Source organism: Euprymna scolopes, chromosome 3, assembly GCF_053919585.1.
Source record: "Euprymna scolopes isolate OS-2025 chromosome 3, ASM5391958v1, whole genome shotgun sequence".
In the NCBI taxonomy this organism is placed as follows: domain Eukaryota; kingdom Metazoa; phylum Mollusca; class Cephalopoda; order Sepiida; family Sepiolidae; genus Euprymna; species Euprymna scolopes.
The window spans coordinates 52,294,584-52,315,216 of NC_136484.1; the positions used below are offsets into that span (position 1 = coordinate 52,294,584).

The 20,633-nt window shown below is 32.2% G+C and overlaps 1 protein-coding gene across 11 annotated transcripts in view; it reads right to left on the minus strand.

Annotated features, from left to right (window-relative positions):
- The window catches only part of LOC145255000 (uncharacterized), a 471,291-nt gene that overhangs the window by 289,605 nt on the left and 161,053 nt on the right, over positions 1–20,633 (minus strand). For 4 of the 11 annotated variants that reach the window (XM_080113930.1, XM_080113920.1, XM_080113936.1 and 1 more), the window contains exon 2: positions 9,438–9,477. The exons of the other annotated variants lie outside the window; for them this stretch is intronic. The gene's annotated coding sequence lies outside the window, so the exon portion shown is untranslated. The remainder of the gene's footprint in view (positions 1–9,437; positions 9,478–20,633) is intronic. 11 annotated transcript variants of the gene reach the window in all.

The following is a 20,633-nucleotide window of genomic DNA, read 5'->3' on the forward strand; positions in this document are numbered from 1 at the left end:
GTATCAAGTTCTCTCTTGGGATTTTATCAAAGATTAAAAGAGATGCTGGACCATCAGGTGTTGGAAAATTGGTATTGCATCTGTATAACCAAATTTGCAATAGCATCTAAAAATATTCCAGTGGGTAGAGTGATTTTTTTGTGTGTTTAGTTATATTAAGAAAAGGTTATTTTTGTTCTTTTTACAAGAGCCGTTCCAAAAGTAAAACGCCCCCCCCCTCACCTATTATTTTTCTTTTTTTTTTAAACTTAAAAAGTTGAAGATCTACAAAGATCAGGAGTGATACCATAAAAGCAAGCAACCTTTTGTGCTCCAGAATCTATTTTTCTACATAGTCACTATCATTATCAATGCACTTTTGCTAGTAATTCAATGAAGCATCTCTGCTCTTGATGCACGCCTATGATAGGGGGTTGCTTCCTTATAGTCTCACACCCTCAATATCTACAACTGAAAGATGAAACATTCAGGTCATGAATGCACAAGTTCTGTCATCATAGCAACGCAATTTGTAATTCTCTCTGATCCATTCAGATGGAATAAAAAAAGGGGGCATTACTTTCAGACCACCCCTCATATATCTGAATTTGTAGAAATAATTTTGTCGTATTTGTAAGGCGCTTCCTAATAGAACGTCATGATTATTAACTAATTAAGAGATTAACAACTTGTAGCTTGCAAATAATATTGTTAGTAATTGTTATTTACTAATGTTATATAGACTGCTTACAATTAAAGAGTAATATTTGAAAATATTTGATGTGTTTGTGACGTGAATTTTTTTTTTTTTTAAAGGAAACATCCTCATTAGAATTGAAAAAAATTTGTGCGATTATAACATGAAATGAATGTTTTTTTTTGTTTTTTTGTTTTTCTTCAAATGAACCATAGCCGTTCGAATTGAAAGTGTAATACATTAATGAAATGGAATGAGTTTATAAATTTTTTTTTTATTTTCATTTATTGTTATGAACAAAGTTTGGATGAAAATGAGCCATAAAATTGCTAGTCTGGATCTAAAATTCCATCATGCAGGTATACATCAGAATATATCCATTTTCTCAATCGTTAGGAGATCAATGTTTTATCCCGAAAAATCTGATTTTTTATTTGTTGCATTTTATCTTAATAATTATAAAACTGTGGACCATCCAAACATCGTTAAATAAACAATCAATACAGAGGAAAAGAAATGTTTACCCGATATAATCAAAGATAAACAATGTAATATAAATAGTAATATTTATATATTAATGAATTAATCCCAACCAAATGAAAAAGTTCAACACATACACAATAGAAAGCAGAGCGTATTATAAGAGAAAATAATAGAATTTAAAACTGTAAGTTAAAATTTACAATTAAATTTATTATTTGACAGAATACTTCAAAAGTAATTGTTTTTGAAATATTCTGTTGGATAATAAATCTAATTGTAATTTTTTATTTACAGTTTTAAATTCTTTTATTTTTTAATATATATATATATATATATATATATATATATATATTATGCACACACCGGTTGTATTGCTTGGTTTCCTAGATGTAAATCCAATGAAACTCGCTTGGTTATTAAAGAATGCTAATGCCGGACAGAGCTGGTATATAGTCTGTTTATTGTCTTTGTATAATAAACTATATATATATATATATATATATATATATATATATATATATATATATATATATATATTAGTGTATGCGTGCAAATACCACTTTTTTTTTTATATATATCATTTAAATCCAGATAAGACACCTGCACGATTTTACAATCGGATTCAACGTTGTAACTAATACATAATTGTTTAAGTACAATACTTATCTGCTAGCTAAATGTTTTGGTTTCGATTCTAGCTGATGACACCCAGGTCATATTTCTTTTTAAAACTTGAAATCACTGCTATATATTGGATATAATATAATAATCAAAAAATTGGCTCTATAATATTAAATAGAAAATCTGCATAAAATAAAATCTATTTAAACGTATTTTACAACTGGGCAACGCCGAGCGGCATGCTAGTATTCTTTAAAAACGTTTTTAATAACAATTATATCAAATTAATAACCTATCAAATGAAAACGCTATCATGTAGACTTAAAAGCAAACATGGTAGTTGCATATTAACTTTTCTAATATCCTTTATACATTCAAATGAAAAGAAATGAATAAAGATTTTCACTAGAATTCTAAGAAGAATACGAATAAAATATAAAGCAGGCATTAAATGAAACCAATTATTTAATATCAAACGTATTTATGTCAATTCTCTTCCAGTAGAAACCGCGAAGATTAAACAAGTCAAAAGGAAATCCATTGAATCAGACAGGCGGTAAAAAAGGAGGAAGGGGAGATAATTCAGTGTTCAGTTGTCTGCTTTTAAGATCTTTTAATGATGAAAAAAAAAAAAAACTTAAAATTCAATAATTAATGCCGTTCCTCTTTTCTTAGATCTGAAGTTTTCCTTTCATAACTATTACACTTTGAACTTTTTCTTCAAGGCTAAAAAATTGTTAGAAAGCAAATATTATGGAAATTTTTATTCTATTTTTTACTCTAACCAACTTAATTAAATATGAACTCACCAAAGTCATTGCCAGTTTTTTTTGTTTTTTTTTAATTTCTTTTACATTCGTACAAATAGTTCCAACTCTATAAATATGAAATACCATAAAACGGTATATAAAAAAATACATAAAATAAACAGAATTAGTTGATTCGAATGTCAGATATTTTAGATGCAAAAAAAAAAAAAAACATTTAATAAAATTATTTCTTTGCGAGTTAAATGACAAACAGCTGATTTTCGGAGGAGTACTAATGATGCCATATAGTAAAGATTGGGGGGAGGGGGAAATAATGGCAGTAATCCAACAGGATACGAGTCAGAAAGAGAAATGTCTAAATAACAATGCAAATAGACTGCTCGTCCCCAAGGATAAATTACACTCATTCTATTTCTTTCCATAAAAAAAACAAATCTGTATAAAAAAAAAGGTAAAATATAATATATTTTAATCACTCTCCATTAGCAACAAAAACCTGTTGGATGGAGAAACTTCCAAAGATGACAAATAATGGCTCAAAAAGATGGAATTAACAACTCTGAACAGAAACATACCCGCCTCCCCCCACACACACATACCACTGTGACCCCACCACTAATAGTGGTTGCATTTTACAATAATAAAGGTTATAATAGAGCTGAGTTTGAACTTTTATTATGTGAAGAATCCCGGGTAATCCAAGGCTGCCTCAATATTATAAGCATGCCCTTGGATTAGTATTCAAACTAACAGCGAATTAATTCAGAGTTATTTTATCATAAAGCAATCAAAATGTAATTTCTCACATGAGTTGACAAAGTCTTTGTCAGAGTTGAACTATAATCTGAAAATGACATTCCTTTAAAAAAAAAACTTTACAATTATTAAACTTTTCTTTTTAAAAAATAATTTGTCGAAAATAAATCATCGTTTTCCATGAAGAAAAACACTTGTTAGTGAAGCAGCATATTTTTATCAGATTTTGGAAGTGGTAATCATTATAAGAATCGACTAAAAATCCGTAATCAATGTTTGAATTTTAAATTGATCCGCAAAACATGGGATATCTCTGCTGATCTGCAATGTACACACACAAAAAGCGTAAACTGGAACAAAAAAATTGTGGCATTTGTGTGTGTAAGGAGGGGGGGGGGGGCTATGTTTCCCGTTCAGAGTTTTTCATCCCATCTTTTTGAACCATTATTTGCTACGAGGGGCGTGCAATAAGTAATACCCCTGACCAACTTCCAGTTGTCTAATCTAGCTGAAATTTTGCATGTGCAATGATTTATATCTCTACGGGTTATGTGGCAAATTACAGCTTTAAGATTTTGACTTTTTTATATACAACTTTAACAATTACGAAACTTTTCTTTTTTTAATAATTTATTTTTGAGAAAATAAATTATTGTTTTCTATGAAAAAAAAAAAAAAACCCCCAGACATACACAACTACAGCCGGAATTGTGGCAAGTGTTTCAGTGATTTACTCTATCATAATAATTGGCTTCAAATCAAATCATGAAGCCAAGCCAGTAAAGTCCTTCTGTATTTGCCAGCGGGCTTTGTGCTAGGAGAACAATTGAAGAATCACTGATCGAAATATTAACTTTCAACACAAAAGAAGGGCATCCATCTACAGTCTATAATATACCAATAAATAATTCTTCTATTTCGTGATAAAAGAAAAGAAAATCCCAAGTTGATTATGTAATCAATGGAGCAGCTTAGAAAAAAAATCATGACAGAATTGCTTCCATGAAAAGATTTATTTATTTACACATACAATAAACCAATATTAACTCCACTGTACCATCTGTAAAAAGTTGAATATTGAATGCAACAGCAAATCTTGGTAACATGTTTACCAGAAACAACAGTTGGAAATAAGTCATACACCATCCAGTATGACTATCCAATTCTTACAGCTACATACCTAGAAAACGGAACCATAAAACCTGACATAATGAGATGGGACAAAGAGAGGAAAGAAGCAACCTTAGTAGAAGTTAGTGTCACCAATAATGCTGGGTTAAACAGAGCTGAAAAGAAACGAAAAAAAAAATACGAAATACCAAGATTTTATGTATGACATGAAAAGAAACTGGAATCTTAGGAAGATCTCTATCATTCCAGGAGTAACTGGACTCATGAAAATGAATTTCAAAAACTATCCAGCAAATATACTCAGTGAACTAAGTACAAGAGAGATTCAAACAATTGCACTTAAAAGAGTGATCAGAATCTTAAGATCTCTTAGTTGGAATATCTGAGTTAGTGGGTGAATGTTTGGCATCTGATAGGATGCTTCATCCCCAGCTTTATAAGAAAAAAAAAAATCATGGAAAAAAAAAAAAAAAGGATGGATATTTTGCACAAAGTCATGTTTCAAGAGAAATTACTCAGAAAAAGGGAGCAAAGTTTTGTGTTAAAATCACAAGTTGGGGTTTGAATAAATTGTTACCCACAACTCCAGAGTCTATTAAAAAAAAAATTTTTTTAATTGATGTTTGCAAGAATTGGTCACTCAGATGACCTAATCCAAAGTTAATAAGTTGATGAAGAAAGAAAAAAAAAATCTTCATCTCTAAAGAATCAATAAATTTGGGGTAAATAACTTTTGGAGATTCCTAAAAAATTGTCACTCAGGGCTATTTACCATATAGAACCACTAAATTTAATGCTTTTACAAAATAACGTTTAATTAAAAAAAATTGTAATGAGTGTTTCTCTACACCTATTTCAAAATGGGTCTATTTGTTTACACTGGTAAATGTGTAGCGTGAAGATATTTGATGATTGTCATTCTGTGATGAGTGGTGAACTCTGGGAGTGAGGGAATAAATATATATATATATATATATATATATATATATATATATTATACACACACACAGTAGATTTTTTTTTTACTAATTTTTAATGCCGTATCCCGGGGTTCTACTGTGTGTGTGTGTGTATATATATATATATATATATATATATATATATATATATATATATATATAATAGGAACATTCACAAGCACAGCCTCCACATATAAATCGAAAATGGTCACACTAAATTTTTGTACTCGATACATGTTTTCAATCTATTCTCATTCGATTTCATTCACTTGCCACATTTTTCTGATGAGAGTAACTATTCAAAACAAGTCATAGTGTTGTATAGTCGACCGGTATATAAACAGCATCTATTTAACTGATATCTCTTTAATGTTGTCATATATATAGTGTGTGACGTCTAGTGGTTAAAATGTTCTTCTATTGTTGTATGTATGTGTGGGTGTTTCACAAATAATAAAGCAGTTCATTACCATTCATTCTGTGTAGTGCACAGGCAAAGAACATACCTCTCTCCGTTCTGTCTTTGTCTCTTCTGATTATTCAAGTTCATCTCCCTCCATAGGAAACCAAACAACAATAGGTTATATATTTCATATAACTTTATTCTTGACTTCCCATTGGAGCTGCAAGATGCTGCAATTTTCTACATTATGCTCAAGTCGCGTGCCTTCCAGCTTCCAAAACGCGGAGACGATATCTTTTGTGTTAACTTGTCTAACTTTTCCCCGTCTGACTTCAAACACTTGACTAAACTGCATGTCTCTCAAAATCTATCTCATAATGTCATTAACTCAGGTAACATTAAGATCACCTGATGCCATCACTAAAATCATTTCTATTGTTTATTTTCTAACATTCTTGTTTGTTGTAACATTCCTGATACAGTTCTACCATGATATTTTTATCCTAAAAATACCTAATTCGTCTTAATACATATTTTCTAGGCATTAAAAACAATCATAATACTAATCGTTCAGATTACTTGGCATCCCCTAGCAGTGCTCTATATAACAATAGCATACCATGGTAGAAGGATAATTCGCCTGGCAGTGACCAAACACAGTCCACCACTGCTTGCCAGTGACCAAAAACAGCAATAATCAACTAGAAACAGCAGCGCTTACCAGCGTTATGAAAAGGCAGTTAACTTAAAAGAGTAATGACCAACCTGGATAATATTGCCTGTTACTCGATGACAAGTTCCTGCCAGTGCCAGCCCCTGTCCAGAAGCAACAGTAACCACTTGAAATCACTGTTATAACTGCCAGTGCCTGCCACTAGATGACAGTACCATATAATAGATGACAGTGCACGAATATTAAAGACAAGCCATTTTATTTTAGAACAGTTTGATAGGGCGTGACACTGGTCATGATCAATAGTTATTGTTAATGGCCAAACACAAGTAATTGCCTAAAAAACGCCAATACTGGTCATGACCAACAGTGAACGCCAGGAACCAATAATGACAGTTGAAAAGGCAGCCAATGTCCACCTATATATGCAAGTAAGAGCCTCAAAACAGCACTAATCGCTCATAACGATCAGTACCTGCCACAGGCATCCATGTGAAACTTTATATTTGGGTTTTAGCCGGAGAAAATCGTTGCAAAAGTATGAAAATTAAAAAAAAAAAAATGGAATTTGCCAGGTGAAGGTCAAACGATGGCATTACAAATATGCATGTGTACATAATAGCTAAGGGTTCAGGTTTAATTTTTAACCTTTCAGCAAACATCTCTTTATAGCTCAGACATTAACATCAAAGGAAAAAGTAAATTGTAAGCTAAATGTTTTGGTTTCGATTCTCGGTGGTGGCGGACGACAATTTTTTTAAACTTAAAATCATTACTATATATTGGGTCCAATATAATCTATATATATAAAAGCGAAAATGTATGTATGTATGTATGTATGTACGCTTTTCCTCGATGTCCACAAAAGGCTTCTTTCAGAGAAGAGCTTGCTCGGTTCACAACTTCTTAAAACTTTTTATATCATCTATAAATTGTAATATCTCAGAGTTACCCATGGAGCTCGCCTGTCTATTTAATTTTATTGACTTTCAAACGTTAATTATTCGACATTTCCCACATCGGCATGCGTTACATTCGGTTTTCGGAATAAAAAAAAGCAAAACTCGACTCTAATAACAGGCCGAAAGCCAGTTGTCTCAAGAGAGACAAGTAACGTTTGTTCAATGTCGACTTCGTCATATCAGACTGTAGCTTTCATTTCGCTCCTCCTAATAAACAGGGAGCGGATTTTTAAAAACAAACAAACCGATTTATTCACCTCATTCAAAACTGTCCCACACAAAATAGCTGCTGAATACCTATCGCAGTCACGTCAATCAAAAACGCGCACTTGTTTTTTTTAAAACACTTTACTATTTTCCAACTGCGCGTCGTGAAGGCTTCGGTTTTTTTTTTTCACATTTTCGGGGTTTTTTCACATACCCCGAAAAACACCCGGGGCAATGCCAGGTACCCCTCGCTAGTATAATAATGAATACAAAATTTGCATTAATCAAATTATCATATTCTAGCGTATTTTACGGCCGGGCAATACCGGGCGGCCTGCCAGCAATTTATAAAATCAACAGTAGGTTTGCTCCAGTGCAATGTAGATTACAATATATTTTGGATTAAGTCACTGTGGGGAGGAATGTGAAGCTCTCTTCCAATGCACTGCAATGGCTTCCCAACTAGAGTAGGCAATCAGTGGATTTAATTAAAAAATGGGCGATTTCATCAATTTCAATGAGAATAAAAATATGGGAGGATGAAACATTTGTTGATCATCATTCAATTCCGCGCAACGTCTGGTTTCCCTGCTTATATATATATATATATATATTATATATATATATATATATATACACACACACACTTTCAATGCCCCAAAATTGGTAATTTCATTTTTCTACGGATTTATTAGAAATCTCCAAACAGCACGTTAACCAAATAGAACCATTTTGAAATAAGACATAGGTTAGCATAAAGAAACATAATTGTTATAAATTAAACTTAACATGTAAAAAAAAATTAAAATATAAATAAAAATGAATATGTTTTGTTGCCTTGAAATAGCGTACAGGAGCATTTTTTTATGATTCCTCTACAGTTAATATAAAATTTGGCTAAGACTGAATGTGTAAAGATAGGAAAATTGCTGTGATAGAGTGCACTGCTTGGCTAAGTGTCCTCGTTTTATTTGTAGTTAAAGTTTCAGCTATCGTTACCAATCATCTGTATTATCAAGTACTTATTGTGATTGGTAACATTGTTGGAATTTCAAGCTGAATCTTTTCTCCAGAGACAAGCCGCTTTTATCATTCCACTAACCACATAATGAGATTACGTCAATTAATTTGTAATTCTACTCTTTTCTTAATGTCTTAATAACTATGTCTTCTAATGCCCCTGCATCAGAAAATTTTCAAGGACACAACGAAGGCCAGAGAGTACAATGGCTAAAATTGCAGCAAGAGTCAAGATGAGCACATCTGTTTGAATAAATCAATAAACTTATACAAATAAAATCAAACTATATGTGTGCAAATAATATGGTGTAGTTGGAAAACTTCTGATCCAGATCCAGATCCAGATTAAATAATACTAGGGTCATATAAAGTTGTGTGTTTGACAAGGTTTACCAATGCAGACATCAGTGATCCTTTAGTTGATACTGACTCTACATAAGTTCTGTGGAGTTTGAGTTGTGATTTAAAAAAACTGACTCAAATATTGTATTTTTAAAATTTGATTACCCATATCTGAGAGTGTCATTTTAGCAGTAGAATTTTCTTTAAACTTAAGTCAGATTTCTTTCTTTTTTTTTTTTTTAAAAGTTGATCCCATCTCTGAATGTAAAAGTTTAGAAAAACCTTGCTACCCTAGATTATTAAAACTACAATGGATAGATTTTGAAAGAAGAACATGGTGTAAAGTGAAATTTAAAAAAAGATCCAAACAATAAACACAGAAACTCAATTAGAAATAATAATCAAATAAATTAACTGCAATATGAAGTACTTACCAACTTGAGAAATAATCAAGAAAATACATTTTGAACTCACCTGAAATGAAGAAAAAAATAAAACATTTAGATAAATACTTGCATAAATGTAATCTAAATTAATCTACACACCTATAAAGTCGATTTTTTTTTCTAGCACTGACATTGATATTAAAAGCCTACTTTTCTATGAGGTGATTGAGTGTTGATCATGTTTTTGCGGTCTTAGTATTCAAATTTTGCTGAGAGGATCAGAGGAAGATAACAGCAGGCTTTTCGTTGAATTCGAAAGCCTTGTCTATCATGTTAAAAATAGTGTCATTGGTAATCAGGTTCACGGTCAAAATACTTTCGCAGGTCGAATCCGGCCTGCAGGTTGCTAAATCTTGATTTCAGTAAATGACTGCCATTTCACTGAGATGGCAGTTTCAAACCATACCTAAAGCAGGTCAAAGATTAGTTGACTAAAATGTGGTGAAACAACAACAACTATGGAAGGCAGTAATTACTAGGGATGCAGTTTAAAAGACTCAGCATTCCTATGCCATCGTGGTTAACAACCTGACGAAGGCCAGAGGATTAGTTGACCAAAACGTAGTGAAACAACAACTATGAAAATGAGAATAATAGTTTGTAAAAAAAAAAAAAAAAAAAAAAAAAATGATTACACAAATTATGAAGCCTCATCTCAAAGGATTTCAAAAAATTAAAATAAAATAATATATAATTTCACTAGGAAATTCTATTTTTTGTCTGAAACGGTAAATAGTACCAACCTATTTAATTGTTTTTTTTTTCTTTGCTTTATTTTTTAAATATAAGCAACCAAATACTCGTACATAAATTATGAAACAATTTAATGTCAATGCAAGTCTTTCTTGAGGGGAAAAAATAACTCATTTACATTGAATTTTCTGTTTTTAATTTAATACTGATTGAATATTTTTTTGAAATCACAAATGTAATTATGTAAAAGAAAATTAGATTTTAAAAACTTCATAAAAAAGAATGCATTTTAAGAAATGTGAATCCCTCACTTATTTCCAAACATAACATCGATTTTTCTTCAGTTACTTGAAAGTAAAAATAGGTAAGATTTAAATTCATCCAAACCTTTTTATTTTTAATGACATCGAATTAATCTTAATAAAACAGCATAAAGAAAAATGTTTCATTTTGTTTTTGTTTATTTTAAAACAATATTTCAAGAATTTTAATGCATTTTGTCTTATCTCTATAAAATCGGGTCATTTAATCACACTGACAATCACTATAAAATACCAAATTCATATTAAAAACAAAAACTTTAGCTTTCTAATATATGTGGCATAGCCAGACGATCAACATATTCTGGTTAACTAAATTGCATATTGGTTTGCAAAAGGACACCGAATTAATTCACTATTGTTTTCTAATCCAATGGCCATTTTCTTATTACAGTTCTATTTATGCCCATATTATCTTTATATCCAGAGATGATGGTGATCTAGTGGTTAACGACACAAACTGGCAACCTTAGTGTTTAAAGTTCAAACCCAGTTTGTTCCATAAAATTCACTTTTGGCAACCTTCACATTGTTCCTCCCATAAGTACTCAATGATTTTCTAGAAAGAATTCTAAGAAAATATCAGAGAAACCAATGCCAACCATAGAATCTTCAGGTTCATATATGATGATCTTTATATTATGGATAGAAAATTTTATTTTGGAGGTAAAAATAACCTTTCCACTCTTTCCTAATGAATTTATAAAATTAGTAATACGCCCTCACCCCATTCGTGCACTCGAGCTCTGCAAGTTATTTATCAAAAGCAAAAAGTCTTATATATTTGAACTCAAGCAATGTCGGGTAAATGCAACTAGTATATGTATATACTTGAATCGCAATATTTAACAAATTATTTTGACTTTGTAACTGCTAGAAATTAAATAAAGCAATTAAAAGTTATAGAACGACTTTAGAAAATCAAAGCGGATCATCTCACACAAGTTTAAATCTTGCCCATTTATCATGGCTGAGAAGTTAATTAAATAAATCTTGAACTGACTACCAACTTGAATCCAAGTATCAAATCTGATCAGTCTAGACAAACTTTCAAGTTGGCTTGTAGATTAAAGATCCATAGATAATTAATCATCTAATATTGAAGATCAAAGTAAAAAAAAAAAAGAAATCGTCTGCAGTAGAAAATACAAAACTTGTTCGGAAAATTTCAGAAATGTTATCTAATAATTTATCTGGTTTACCTCGGGTCCATAACAGATAAAGTAAGAGATAAAATTCAATTCCACTTTTCTAGAGGTTCAATCCCGAGTGAGTGATACTAAAAATATAATTGTAAATTACATGAGACTTCTACCCGGTCATGGCTGACAGAAAAAGTCAATTTTAACACTGTGGGTTAAATAAAGGGTTCCATTTGAACTTCCGTGCAGGTTTGCAGAGTTTAATACGTTACACCTGATGAAGGCCGGAGGTCATATCAGCTGAAACATTGTGAGTATAAAACTCAAGATAAGAATAGTAGTCCAAACAATACAAACTGTTTGGATTATTGATATCAACAGAAATATCTTCTATACGAGAGAAAGGCACACTTTGGGTGGGGCCTCACATATTTATGCACACCTCTTCCATTGACCAAAAACAAATCAGTTATCTTGTGATTTAACTTCTGATATTTAGCATTCATTTAGAAAAAATAAATTACAGCTTATGAAAACACCAATTCACACAAAAAATGAAACAAGAGAAAGGCTGAACTAGAATTTCTAGTACAGTAGACCCCCCGGGATATGATGGCTCCAGGATATGATGACCCCCCCGGGATATGCCCCCCCCCCCCTCTCTCTCTAAGGTTATGATCTGGAATACGATGTTTTTCTTGGACCTTGGTTATGGTATTTGCCCCGCCTTACGGTGTTATTTACAATAATGTTATTTGATTATATACACGTATTATATACTGTACTGTATTTTGTCACTACTTTTTAATGTGTACTGTATAAAATTTTACTTAGGCCCAAGCATACGGCAATTTCACCTTAGGATTCCAACCTTGGAACGGACTAATGCCGTATCCCAGTGTTCTACTGTAAGGTTATTTTAAATAAACAGTTTCCTCTCCATAAATTTACAGATAGCTTTTCTCATCAAAATGCATTTATCTATTGAAAATCATTAATTTTTTTTTTTTTAATTATTCAAATACGTTGAGAGTAGAAAGTGAACCATAGGCGTATGTTCAACAGTTTCATCATTTTTGCACCCTCGCCCATTTTCTCATGAAGATTGATCATTTGTATTTTTGAATTATTCGAATTACTATTCTCATCTTGGTCAGTATTTTTAAATATATGGACGATTAATTGGAATCAGAATTAGGAATCGGAAAAATTGGAACTTTTTGGGGCATCAGAAAAATTTGTGCCTATTTTCCGATGCCATAAACGAATCCTTTAACTATTGTTTTTTTTTTCTTTATTTAATTATTTAATTTGGTTTAAAACAAATTCTCCCGCTGCTGGTAGTAATCATAAAATAATAAATATTTATCGATTTTAAACTAACAGTAATATTAGATCATTCCCCATAAGTGCATTTTACGTTTCAGAAAATACCTGCACACTTAACACGTGTTTTTACTGTAATCAGGAAAAAATAGCATCTCCATTTTTTTTTTTTTATATATACAAAGAAGTCACCATATATCAAAGCCCAAAGGCCACTCAAGGATAAGGGTTAATGAGTGTATGGTGTCAATGGGAAAAATATTACCCCCATCCCATGCACTAATTTGTTTTTGATGATCGTATTGGATCCATGGCATAATGGTTAACTGCATTGATTAACAGTCAGTTCTAAGTGACAGTCTTCTGGAGGTTGAAGGTTAAATCATTACTAGAGGAGATTATAACTAAGAATAACATGATTAACACCTCTGTAGTCATGGTTGATGAAATGAGAATGATCTTCCCCATGAATCAGATAAAGAGTCCAGTTCAAAATTACGTATAGGTTTCAGAGTTCAACATAAAGATTCACAAGTTTAAAAAGATGAATCTGAAGAAGGTCAGAGGTCATATTGATCGAAACCTTGTAAAAAAAAAAAAAAAAAAAAAAAAGGTAATAATAGTCTAAACAATACAAATTAATAAAATGGATAAAAAAATATTTTATAACTATTAATAAATATGTAAATGAGAATGAAGCAAAACGGAAACAGTTAAAATTAAAAAAACAAAAAACAAACAAAAAAAAACACATTGACAAAAAAGTCAAATTCATTGAAAGATTTCGAGAGAGAAAAAAATGTCACAAAAAATCAATCACAAAAATGCTCGACAGACAGCAATGGCTAATTGGATGAGCGAAAAGATGAAAACAAAAACCCTAAAAACTAACGAAAGCTACAAAAATAAAACAAGCAATTGTTCTTGAGGGTTAGTCGATGAAACCAATAAAATACTTTCATCTCTTAAGATATAAATACACGGGTTATGGCAATCTGAAGTTTGCATCAAATATCAATAAAAAAAAAAATAAATAAATAAAAAAAAAGGGAAAATAAAAGGCAATGCTATTCCTGTTTTGGTTGATGCCATTCAGGAATAGCAAAAAAGGCACAAACGAAAATCAATATAATAATAGTAATGTCTGTTTGATTATTTATTGTTAGCTTTGTTCGTAAGACATGCAAGGTGGGAGGATGAGCAGTTGGCAGAAAAGCAATTGTTAGTTAAACAGAAATGTAACAAGATCAGAAAGGAGGGAAGGGCGTCCACTTTGTGAGAGAAACAATGGCTTTTACAGGTTTTCCTCATACGCCCCCACCACAAGATAATTTATCTAGACTGCAAACAAGAGTCGAATTTACAAACAGTTGAGGCAAGGTCCACCAGCATTCATTCAGAATGACTGGTTCATTGACTGGTTTCATACCAACTAACGATACAGTATTAGTATCATTTTGGCAAAAAAAAAGGGTCTGCTTTAGTTTGGTCCTAGAAAGTGTACCATTCTAGACATCGTCTCGTTCAAGAGAGTGGGTTATTGCTGATCGCCTGAGGCGCTTCTATGAGGACATTCTGGACTATTTTTGCACCCAACCACAATCTCTTCTTGGAAAAGCTGCCTCCTCTCTCACACTTACACATTCCAACTTTTTTTTTTTTTATATAGAAAAGCAAGTTCAGTATTATGTTTCTTGATTGGATTATTCAGACTACTGTTCTCATCTTGAGTGTAATTCACACAAGATTTTTGCCAATGTAACTTCCGACCTTCCGCAGGTGTCAAATACAGAAATCTTTCTGTTGAAACCTGGAATCTGCATGGAATTTCAAATGGAACTCATTTAATCCATAAGGGTAGCATGCTCTCGTTCAAAGACAAGATACACCTCAATAAGATTGGAGGTTACATCGGCTGAAAAGTTTTGAGAATAAAACTAAAGCTGAGAATAGTAGTCCAAGTAAACTCCGATTGCAATTGAAGCTTTTGCCCCCTTTTTCCTGCGATGAATTCAGAGATTAGAAAATTGTTGCCATTTACTAACAATCACAGAAAACACGGAAGGAATTAAATTAATAAAGACACAAAATTTGACCTAGAAAAACATGGAAATTTGAAACCAGTGATAATATTCATAAATGATTTTTTTTTTAATATTTAATCTGATTTATAAATTCAAATACAGAAGAAATGTGCGTGCACGTGTGTCTTGGAAGTTTTTCAATCTTTAAAACTATTAAAAAATTGAAAAAAAAAAAACCTTTTAATCCCAAATTCTTCATTGGAAAACTCCTTTGCTTGAAAGCCAATCAATATCTTAATCACTGCATTAGTTTGCTTTCAAGAATTTATGCTAGTCTTAATATTATAATAAGGATCATTTTCTTATTTTTCTAGAGCTAGGCACAAATGAGCGCCAATCCATATAAAGACCGGTGAAGGTCGGTTTGCGATAAACTGTAGTAAGAAAAGAACTCTTACTACGTTCAATCAAGGCATCTAGGAAAAGCAAACAACCCTCATTCTCTTTCTCCATAGTAAATGATAATGCTGTGGAGAGAATTGAGATTATTGAAGATTTTTTCTTCACTCTCAGAAGCAAAGGTTGCAAATGTGTCATTGACGTATTTAAAATATATTGAGGGCTCAATAGCGTCAACTCGTAGAATTCTACAAAAATTTCTACTAATGCAGGACCCAGGGGGTTTCTCATCTGGATCCTGTCCATCTGACTGTACATAACGTAATCAAAGCTGAATTCTACTGATTTAGTACAGATCAAGATGAGTTCAACTAATATATCCCTGGAGAAAGGTAGGGGAGTTAGATTGCTATTATAAAGTGAGTCTGCACAAATAGCAATGGTCTCCTGTAACGGGACATTGGTAAATAAGCTGGAAACGTCAAATCATCACATGAAGTTGTTCACAGAACTAGGTTGCAACTTATGTAAATATTCAACCAACCTGAATGAATCGGTGATGCAGTTTTTTGTGTATAGAGTATGAACTGGTTCAATAGCCACTAGGCTAGGGAGTGTTGGGCAAACTCCACCATAAACAAAATAGGTCTAAGTCAAATATCTTCTTTATCTATTTTAGGAAAGCCATAAAGTATAGGCCTTAGCGACCCAGAAGGCCTTATTTTGTTATAGATCTCTTTGGAAAAGTATCCTTTCTTATAAAAGTATAAAAGGTGTTTCTGGATCTTAATTTCATTCTTATTAGTGTTGTTGCACGTTTCAGTACAGCCGTTGTGAACAAACTTATCTACATCATTCAAAATAACTAACATTTCCTGGACGTAATCTACACTATTCAGCATCTTTGTCCGGTTTACATATATAAATATCTTTATTGGATTTCAATGACTTAATGGTTTTGAAATGCGGGCTGACTCAAAATCATTTGAAAATTTTCAAGTCAGTCTTGATTATTTTTCACGCAAGCCTTCTCTCTGTCGACAGAAAGTTGTTAAGTCATTTGACTTGCTCGGAGATATATTTTAATCATTCCCATACCCCATCCATTTCAATTGTGCATATATATATATATATATATATATATATATATATATTACACGAATTCCCATTTGTTGTTGTTTCCTTTTTACTCGTATTTGCTCTTGCGTGACAATTTGTATTTTTGCATTTCTTGATACCAATGATTAACTCCTGATGAGTTTGTTGGCAAAAGGAGCAACTATGGTTTTTCCTATATTATTTTTAAAGCATATATATATATATATATATATATATATATATATATATATATATAATTATTGTTAACATGTAGGATATTTAATAAAAGATTAGGTACCAGAGAGTCAAGTCATTTCCTTTCAAAGGAGTGAAAGTAAGTTGTTCGTTTATTTTTTCACATGATTTAAATTGTCAGTTGATAAGCTTTGGAGTAAGGCCGATTTTGTTTTCGTTGCTTTATTGGAAGGGGGGTACTTAAAAAAAAAAAAAAAATCTACCAAAAGTCTCCAGATAACGTTTAGTGAATAGATGTTGAAAGAGTAAATAAATCTGTACAAGGTGCGATATCATCTGATTGTAATCAACATTTAACATCTGTTTTCGTGTTATACATCTTTTGTAGATAATGAAACTGATGTAGCAAAAATTAGTCGAGCTATTTATTTGACCCAAAGGGCATTGGATCAAAACAAGGTTACTTTCATGCTGAACCCCACCAAAAAACAAGTAAAATCTCTCGAATAAGAAATGCAATCAGCCTTTAAAAAGCAAGAAAGGACATCGCTCAAAAGAATTAAAGAGTTTTTATCAGTAACCAACAAAAGTCTTGCAAAACTAATACCACCTCAGTCGGTCATTAGTTATGTGGCCTCATTTGCAAAGGAATGTTGATGCGTGACTATACAAGTATTTTTGTTCCCATCAAGAGTGGACCTTTTTTGGGGGTCTTGGATTCTCACTACAAACTGACCCTTTTTCTTTGAGCGAGGTGGACGGATAAACAAATCCTCCCATGTATCACTTCCTGCTTCCAGAGTTGCTTGAGTTCGTTTTCTACTATCCGGAGCACTTTTATTTGTGAGGGAGTGCCAACGTACTTTGTTCTCATCTAAGTGGCCATTTTCAAGGAGTTGGATGCCACCCACCCCAGATTAAAGCAAAAAATTAAAAAAAAAAAAAAATAGATAAAAAGACTTGTGTTTAAATTTGCCCTGATCGGGAGGAAAATAAATAGAGACTAACTGTCCATTATTGACAGTTGGGTACTACAACTAGTTTGCAATAATTACTATTCTCATGTTGTAATATCTTAACTGCAAAGGTTAGAAAAAGATTTCTTAGATAGAAAGTGACTGGGAGCAGCTCAAACAAGACATAAAAATGAAGTTTTAAAATAAAAAAAAAACTGAGGTTGTCTTTCTCTGCTTCCCCATCATGTCACAACAACGAAGATGAAATAAAAGACAAGCTGTAATTATTTGGTGTTGGGAGGTAAAGAAAGTAGTAATAATAAGTTATAACTAGTAAAATCTGTGTCGGTTTGAAATTTAGGGCAGACATCTTCGATTATATAAATCTCTTCAATTTCGACATCTTCAATTATATAAATCTCAACTGGCTGTTAGTGTGTGTGTGTGTGTGTATGTATGTATGTTTGCATGTCCGCCTAAAACTTTTGACAGACCCAACCAACATTGACAAATTTGGTATCAATTTAAAGTTCAGACTTTTGGATGAATATCAAAAAATTGACCCAAATGGTCAACTCTAAGTTGGTCTGCTGGCCGGTTTTCTGCATGGAGGGGGGGGGTATAAGATTTAGTGAAATTTTAACGTTATTTCTATATAATTTAATAGAATCCTAATGTTATTTATACATATTTGAAAAAATGTCACCGGATGTGACGTCAGCTCTCTATCATGGCGACTTTTAATACTTACATTAACTGCCTTCGAAGGGTGATTTGATATTATAATCCAGAGTGAAATACTAATTTCCAAGTAAAAAAAAATTGGTACCAACGTGATTATCGCATTTCAAAACGTAATACCAAATTATCATGAAAATCAAAGAGGAAAAAATAAAATTATGAGTGATTGAAATTTTTTACAGACGAAGATCAAAATTGCCAGTTGCTATATTTTAAAATGTAAACAATGCATTTCATTATAAAACTCTAAACATCCGAATCGTAATCCCAGACACTAAATATGCTATTGTTTATTCGAGTACGGGGGAAAAGGGGAGGCATAATATGAATTAATCAACGTTTGTTTCTCTAAAGCCTTATACTTACAGATTTTAATATTATACGAAATGTGAGTTAATGGATTTGGTGAGTGTTTAATGAGATCCCAGGCATAATCTCCTCCTTATTTTCGATTGGGGGGGGGGATAATAGCCTGACGTGTTTACTTCTGATGATGACGTCATTTTCTTCTGTTAAAAAAGATGCATATAATATATTTATGATGTACTAAATTGACATAAGATGTCATATTCCAAAACTCACATGGCTGAACTGCCTAAGTAATTGTATTTGGAGTGTCGTCTGCAGTGAGGATCGAACCTTCAACCTTCAGAAGAATGTAACTTTTACAACTGAATTTTCCTATTTACTTGCCTCCCCACGATGGGTTTTTTTTTTTTTTTTTTACAGCATATCAACCTTTTTCAGGTTATTTAATGCCGCATCTAGTTATTTTGAGGAACGATTTTTAATGGAGTATATTTTTTTTACGTCAGATTCTATTTAACCCATAGTTGGGACCCTAACAGGTACTACCACTCCGGGTCAGAGTGGACCTGGGAGCAATGGCAATTAAAGAGTGGCTCCACACTCCCCAAAGCCCGCAAGGTGGGGCCTCACCATCAAATATAGTTTTAGGTTATATCCAGGACCACCCACGATGGGAGAGTTAGACACAAGGTCGGTTTTTAATGTGGGTAAAAAACAGCTTCCCAAAAAAAGAGTACTCTGGATTAGAACAAAAATAAAAATCGCCACAATCTAGAAGAATTTCTCCTTCACTAATCCAAGTCAGAAAAAGTGAAATGTAGTATCAGAACAGATACTACACTTTGCTCCTAGCCAAAAATGCCAAGTAGCTAGATTTTTTTTTTTCAACTGAATTTTATCAAGTACTTTATCCACAGCTCCACAGATCCTTGAGAAAAAGAATGTGTAACTGAAAATATTTTTATAAACGCAATGAACTGATCAAAGAAACAACGGCAAGGCACACATTAAGGCCTAGTAGCAAGGATATTCTGCATTTTGCTGTTCCAGTGTCACCCCAGTAGAGAGTCCACCATTGCATGAAAAAAGTAAATATAAGAATAAGATAATGTTTACACACATAATAGTAGGGCAGATTGCTGAAACAATCTTTCACTTGGTGATACAAACACCAAAACTGAAATTTGTCAGGTTTGCTTCTACAGCCATCTTGAATTTTCTGATGGCTAACGTTCTTTTAAAATGTATGCTCTGGACGTCATTTGTGCCAATTTTGGTGCTTGTATCAGTAAGTGAAAGATTCTTATGAAATATTGAGATAACCTGCCCCATTATAAAAAAAAACAAGTTAACATACAATTCATTTAAAGTCTTCATTTGTGATCAAACCTGTAGAAGAAAATATGGGTTTGTTTTACTATACACATATATTCGAAAAAGTTGTCACCCCCCCCCTCAAATATATAACAAATAAATGTTATTAAAGGCAAGATAAGTTACTTTTCTATCTAACTGGATAAGTTTTTAGTGTTTTTATTTAATGTAAAATGTTTAATCGGTTCGAAAAACATGCAGTGTTTATCGATATATTTGAAAAAGATAAATGGCGGCTACCTCGCTGTTGAATATGTTAAGTTAAAGAAAAGGAGTCCAAACTAAAAAAATTATACAAAATACTGTTAGAAACCCACCAAATATATGTAAGCCTATGTCACTGTAACATATATTGAGTGAGTTTCTAACAGTATTACATTGTGAAAATCACACTCAAGATGAGAACAGTAGTCCAAATAATCTAAATACAAATTATTGATCCTTATCTAAAAAAAAATTCAGCCACATAATGTCTCACGTTATAACACCAGCTATTTAGTTATGGAAAAGCAAGTTTAGCCTTTTAAGCAGGGATAGGGAGTTGGTTGAAAAATTATTTTATATATAATATGCTAGCAGGCCACCCAACATTGCACGGTCAGAGAAT